Consider the following 7,429-nt stretch of genomic DNA (forward strand, 5'->3'; position numbering starts at 1 on the left):
GTATGGTGCATTAGCTTGGAAGTAGCTTTGTTGGGCATACATTTTCATTTTCCTTAAAATAAACTCATAAGATGAGAAAACATGCCTTATATTTTCCTGCCTCATTCATATTTTGAATTATTTAATCCACACATGATCACAGCACTTGCATGTACAGTTAACTGTCCGGTCATTTGTTCCCCAGCTCATTTGTCTACTGGTTAGCAGAAACCTGAATATTTTAATTTAAAAAGCATAATGCAGTTGACACAAAAAGTGACAGAATTTCTGACACTTCTGTGGTTGTGTGGCTGAAATGAGTGTACAAGTATGGCAAAGGATTAGGTGCAGAAATGTAGCAGTTTACATCAGCAGAAAATTCAAAGCATTGTTGTCTACACCTTAGCTTTTGAAGTGATGAAACATAGCGTGGCAATTAAATTATTAGTGCTTTTACCTACCAGGGGAAAAAATAAAGTGGGGAAAAAAAAAAAAAAAAAGAAGAAGAAGAATAAGAAGAAACCATTGAAATCTAAATCTTCACTACTTAATACTGCAACAGAAGACTAAGAAAATAAAATCCTTCTTCTTATTGAAATCTATAAATCGGCATTTATGTCAGTGATAATGGAATATACTGTCTTTATCTCACTTACAGCATATTATCCCTGGTTCTCCAGGGATATATTTCACTGTCAATTCACATTAGGCCATTGAAACAAAAATAACTTAGCAAAGTTTGAATGGAAAATATTTTATATTGTTATTTCTGTGGCTAACATAAAATGAAGAGTCTTGCTTTTCAACTTGATATGGCGTTTTTCATCGTTGAGTGGTATTCTGTGCCATATAACCAGCTAGATAGATGAAGGGTTCAATACTTTTGTGTGTATTTTCTGTGATAGTGTCACATCCATGAACTGTTTCTGACATATCAGTTCTGTTTCTCTTCTCATCAGCATCTGAATTTCTCTTGTCTCAAGAGGTAACTCAATAACACCAATTATTTAAACTTTATAGAAAAATAGATCTAAATTCTACACCCTGATGTTCTGAGTTAAGGTTTCTCCTAAAATCAGTGTTACGTATTTGTATACATCATTGCTGCTATAGAAAATTGCTGAGGGAGGTAAAATAGCTTAAAGATTTTGTTGTGGTTCAGTATCTTCTGAAAGATTTCAGGTAGCATTCTTGTCATGCATTCTGAATTGTCATAATTCTGTTATTTATTTTATCAATCATTTAAGTCTCATAAATGTAGTCAGCATAACAGGTCATGACTCTTGAATCTAAGGCTCATAAATTAAGATAATTTATCATTTGACATCTTAGCAGGATATCTGTTTCTTTAAATCACTGCAATACATTTAATTTACTGTTTTTGGGTTTTTTTTGTTGTTTTTTTTTTTTTTCTGTTTTTACAAGGAACCACTTTGAAGGAGATGAAGAATACGTGAATGAATAAATTAACACAAACAACTTGCTTCTTGAAAATTAGCTTTTTGTTGTAGTTGTTGTTGTTGCTGGGGATAATACAGTCTATATTCTAGACATTCCCATACATAAGAAGTACATCCTAAATCCGCTCTCTGTAGTACTGCTCCGAATTTTAAATGGAAATAAGCAATTGATTTTTATGTTTGTAATTTTTTGGTCTCATGAACTGCTTTGTAGAAAATTTATTGTGCAGTATGTGAAATAAAACTTGCTTTACCAATATTCTAAAAGTAAACCCGGTTAAATTATTCATTGTCAAAACATCTAATTGCAAATGTAGCCCTTTTTGTATTAATTAATCATAGACACTAATTTGTAAAATATATCAAGTTGTCCTAATTCCCCATTTTGTTATAGTAGCTCTAGGTGGATGTACTAAAATAATCTATGTACTGTAGCAGAGTATTAAATAATTGTTAAAATTATCATTGTTGTTCATTAGAACTTTCTAATTAATGCTTACTGTTCTTTGAAAACTGCTTAATAGTAATGCCTGCAAGCTGTGACCTTTGGAGAGAAGAGCTGCTCGTTTTTTCTCCCAGTGGTTTTTTTCACCCTATGGATGTTTTTTGATATGAGGCATTTTAAAGCTAGAAAGATTAGGTCCATTACATTTTCTTCAAAGAAACATGTGTGAGCCTGATTTTAGGCTGTATACAGAGGAAGAGTCTATTCTTTCCTCTCTACTGTGTGTTCCGCATATATTTATATAACCTCAGCAGTTGTACCTCATATGCTTAGCTGTCAGCACTTCAGGAAAATATTAAGTAGATCAAATTATGTCTGTACCTTAGCATACATGATAAGCAGAGATTAACTCTGCATCAGTTTTATTTACAGAAATATGAACATTTTCCTCTTTTGTACCTGTTATTATTACAAACTTACAATGAAATCTAGTTAAATTCAATAACCTTAACATCACAGTAGGTACTAGAAATTAAGTGGAATGGATTCTTTTGTTTTGTTGACTTTTCCATAAGTATCACTTAGGAATTGGTAAGTACTTAGTTGGTATCAGTCAGGTGAATTGACAAACCTCATCTTTCTTTTGTTGATGTTGCAACGAAGTTTTCAATAATTATTACATGAAGTACTACCAATCAGTCAGCTCTTCCTTTACCCTTTTGAGATACTGTGAAAGTGCTCTGCAGCATCTTCTCATGTGCCACTTGCTTGGTGAAGAAAATGACTATGGACCTACAGCTCCCTCCTCCCTCTCTACCCTGAGACTTGACTGCATTGTCAGGTTTCATACCTGTTAGAGGGTTGGAATATCAGTAACATCTCTGCCAGTATTTCTCAAGAGTAAAAAATTTATTTTGGTAGGAGGATAAAAAATGGATTATCAACTGTGCTGTTAAAGCTAAAATGCCTAAGGGTCATCTGACACCTAACAGTTGCTCAATACAACAGCAAAAAATGTGAACTTCTATTGTTTGCTTTAGAGTATCAACTGTTCAAACAGCTAAGAAAATGTACTATGTAACACCTTCCAAATATAGAGAGTGTAAGTACACATTAGACACATACTTTGAATTACTGATAGGTTGGGCTTTGAAAAGCTGAAGAACAAAGACATACACTGAGAAACTGTTTGAGTCCTGTTCAAAAAACAAAACAAAACAAGTCAAAGAAACAACCATTCCCTGTACTTGACCCTAAAGATTTATAGTTGCATTCTTCAGTGTATTTCTGTGTTTGGAATTGCTCCTAATTTATGAGTGATACTCCCACAAAAACCTTGAGAGTCTTGCTTTTATGCAGTAAGGTTAGTCAATAATTCATGAAGAGGATTATTTCTTAACAAAAGCAATTTTTTTTTCTTTTTTCTTTTTTCTTTTTTCTTTTTTTTTTTTTTTTTTTCCCCAGGACTCAACTTTAAAACCCACAATATATGGGATTAGAGTTTAACTAAGCCAACATAAAAATGTATAGCTTTTTATGCTCTATTTTAATGCTATCGTTGTAATTAGTGACATAAATCAATATTTTGAAAGAACAGAGCCTAAATCAAGATATTTAAACAGAAACAGCTCATTTTTTCAGAAGTATTGAGCATTCAGAGTTTAACAATGGAAGAATAGAGAAGCCAGTGCTCAGCACTACTGTAATGAATACTGGTAAATCCAGAGAAGAGCCTATTTCTCAGCATCCAGAAGCAAAATTAAATTAGAGAACTCTTTTCAGGGAAAGAAGTTTCTTGCAAGTCTTGCAGAGGACTTTTCAGACAGCTATTTGAGTAGCCAACTCCAAATTCCCTGTCTTTTCTTTCTTTACAGATTTAGGAAATCTCCAGGCTAATTGAGTCACCTTTCTTTATTTAGATCTATCAGTGATGAACATTTTTGCTCTAGTGGAAACCTAAGCTTGTTGATCTTTACCAGTAATAATAATAATAATAATAATAATAATTTAAAAAAAAAAAAAAGTAGCCTGTCTGCCACATGTTCTTTACTAATTCAATGTGCATAATCAAATGTACAGTAGCCTAAAAGTAGCTATACCTCTCCATTAATAAAAAGGGGACCTTGGAGCAACCCAGGGAACCTAGGTCAGAATCTTTCCATACTATGTAAACCAACATGCATCAATACTGCTCAGCAAATTTTCTTGAAAATCTTGTTCAAAACCTAAATATCGGGAAACCTCCCTAGCTCTTCTATCTATTTCAAAAATGGATCACTCCTTTTGTTATATTCAGCCTGGATAGGATAATTTACTAAGATGTAGGCGATCTGGTGTCTAGTTGTGTCTGGACTCAGATGCTGGAAAGTGTAATATTTAACAGTATTTCTCACTTTTAGTTTTTAAGCATTCTAGGTGAGAACTCTGAGGATAAATCCACAGAATATTCTCTCTTGTGCTTTAGACCATGGTTCCTACTCAATTTATTATTCAGTTAAATACCAGTAGTATTTTGCACATGATACAGAAGAATAATATTCAACATTTCTGAGCACTACTCAGAAAATAGTAAGCTCTTCAAAGTGATCTACACTACTGAAAATACAATGCCCAAGGACACAATTTGCAATTGCAATTGCCAAAAGTACATTTAGAATACTCTAAAAACAGGCAGAGGCCTGTTTTTCAAAGACACTGATCATATTTGGGATAGTATTAAATGACAGTACCCACAGCTCTTTCTTTCAAGCAATGACTTCTGACCTGATAGAATTTCTGCTAAGGACATCTTTTTGTGTGAGGTTGGAATGCAAAGATGCATGAGTAATAGATGTGAATTTTTACATTTGCAGTGCCTTTCTATCTTAGTAGTGATAGTTCTGATAGATATTTTAACTAGCACACTGACAGGAAACAGGAGACAAACATGCTAAGGATGAGCTACAAGACCACTGAAGTAATTTTAAAGAATAAAGACTGTCAAAAGCAATAACACGAATGCTCTGATCTCTATTACAGGTGTCACAAGGCAGACAAAAGAGATAGTGTGACAAATACCCAGAATAAACAACTTATGACTCCACATCAGAAAGCAACCACTATGGCAGCCTTCCAAATATCCAATAAGTTTGCAAGGCTGACTAGCTACATTAACAAGGACAACAGTATGAGCTAATCTATATTGGAGTGTTCTGTTACTTATGCTGCATCCACTTATTTCATTTTGTTTTTGTTGTCTTGGAGCTTCATGAAAATAACATATATATATATATTAATAATTACAAAACAAAAAAACAACAAAACAGTGATGACTGAGCATGAGAATTCAGAAAATTGAGCCCCTACAAAAATCACCAGAATTATTTAAATTCTTATGAAATTGTGATATTTTGTAAGTTACTGATTTGTATAATTTTAATTTTCTTCATCTCTCTTTTTTTTACCCCCCTTTGCCTTTGGCAAAAGTCATCAATGGGGAAAAGAAGGAAAAAAAAAAAAAAAAGAGAGAGAGAGAGAGAGAACTAGAAGAGGAGAAGAAATTAGAGTGGAAGTTTGGGGATGAGATAATTCCTGAAACAAGCATAAAGACAATTAAGCACAATAAATGAAGCATGTAACTGAAAAAATGTGGAAAACCATAAAATGTGCCACTGAAGTTCCTCACAGTGCAAAAGAAGACTTACTTATGTATCCAAACCCCATTAATTTTTGGTGAGAACTGGATAACTAACTGTTCTTGCTGCCTTTGAAAATGTTTCTATAATCAATCTTGAAAGAATTTCCAGTCTTCTGAAAGTTTTCCTATAAAAATAAATGTACCTTGTACTAATTTCTTGCATTGTCTTTGCAATTACTGCTTATATTTGAAAAGCTTTTCCTGTTCTGCTCTGTCTTGCAATATATTCATTAAATAAACTCATTCTTAAGGAATCAATCTCTAGTACTTACATTTTACTGCAGGGTCAAATACAAAAACCACACATAGCTGCTGTTGAAATCAAATGCTTAATGTAACTGTATACTTGACTGACAAAAATGGCAATTAAAGAAAGGAACAAGAGATTCAGAAATTTCAGAGTAATCTGGCTACCATTATTCTGTTACTAGACCTTTCTCATAGTGTTATCCTGAGAAGAATTTTTTATTTTAATTTCTGAAAGGAAAACATCTTTTTCTCTTCAATTGTCTTATTTACTCCCTAATCAGTAATTAAGTAACATATTGCAATAAATAATTTAACAGAAACTGGCCTTGATATAATATCTGTCTGATCTTTCCCTCACTCATAAATGAAATCAAACATATTTGAGCAAAATAATTGAAATGTCATGTAGGAATACTTATGGTCTACATATTGGAATAATGGCTATAAAATAGAATGGTCAGAGTTGAATATTCCACAAATACTCACAAATACAGTGTCATCAAAATAATCAGTTGATTTGGTTAATTATAATATTTTCTCTGTGTAAATCTTCAGAGCTATAGTTAGGTTAACAAACCTAATGGAAAAGATACTTGTGTTTATTTAGCAGGTGGGTGAGGTATGCATGGGAGACAAAACTCTCTGAACAGGGGAAAATGGGATTGCTCCACTGGTACATAAAAATACTAATACTTTAGCTGTATTACATTTCTCTGTAGTTTGTTTATCAGCTGATTGAGCCCAGAAATAGCAGAATGCATACATAAAAGGCTGCATCAAAGAAAACAGGGGAATAGATTTTCATAGCAGATTATGATATCTTATTTGACTACTTCATAAATCTTCCTAAGAAACTTCTCATTCAATTCTAAGCTATGATCAATAAAAAGAATATCACTTAAAAGCATATTACAAAATATGATGAAAATGCAATTTCTGTCTTAGTAGATGGATGAGAAAAAATGTTTTCTCCTTAATTTTTAAAAAGACACAATGGCATGCTAATAAACAGATGTGATTCTTGAGGAATCCTTAGAAAACTGTCTGCTTCAGTTCATAAATCTTCCAAGTGTTTTGGAATTACTAGTGTCCTTGGGATACAGAAACAGAAACCACCGATTCAATGTCAGCTCTGCAAAACTGTGAATGTTTAAACAAATAATGAGATAAAAAGTAATGCATAATTTAAGGCTTTCTTCCAAAGAAGTCTGGGTTATATTTATTTTAAGGGTGGTAGAGAAATACATTTGCACCTGCGTATGCTCCAAAGGTGTCATTTTCTCAAGTTCTAGCACGCATATAGGGCCTAAGCACATAATACATTATTTAAAGGGTTATGCATTTCAAAGAGAGTAAAACTACTTGAAAATAAATCTAATATTTGATTTTAATATTATATCAGAGTTGCTAATATAGTGGTCCAGAACAAGACATTTAGACAGATGACCAGGAAACAGATCCATTTTTTATTTTTGGATGTATGCAAAGACCAATTTGAAGCAGTGTAATAGGCTTTATCCAAAGGGTGGCAAAGATAAAATCTGTTCTCTTCTCTGGTGAAGATACTGATCTGATATCGGTTGATATTAGTACTACAGCAGCAATATTTATTTTCACCAG

This window comes from Coturnix japonica, chromosome 2, assembly GCF_054131305.1.
Source record: "Coturnix japonica strain WE chromosome 2, WE-NBRP24, whole genome shotgun sequence".
In the NCBI taxonomy this organism is placed as follows: domain Eukaryota; kingdom Metazoa; phylum Chordata; class Aves; order Galliformes; family Phasianidae; genus Coturnix; species Coturnix japonica.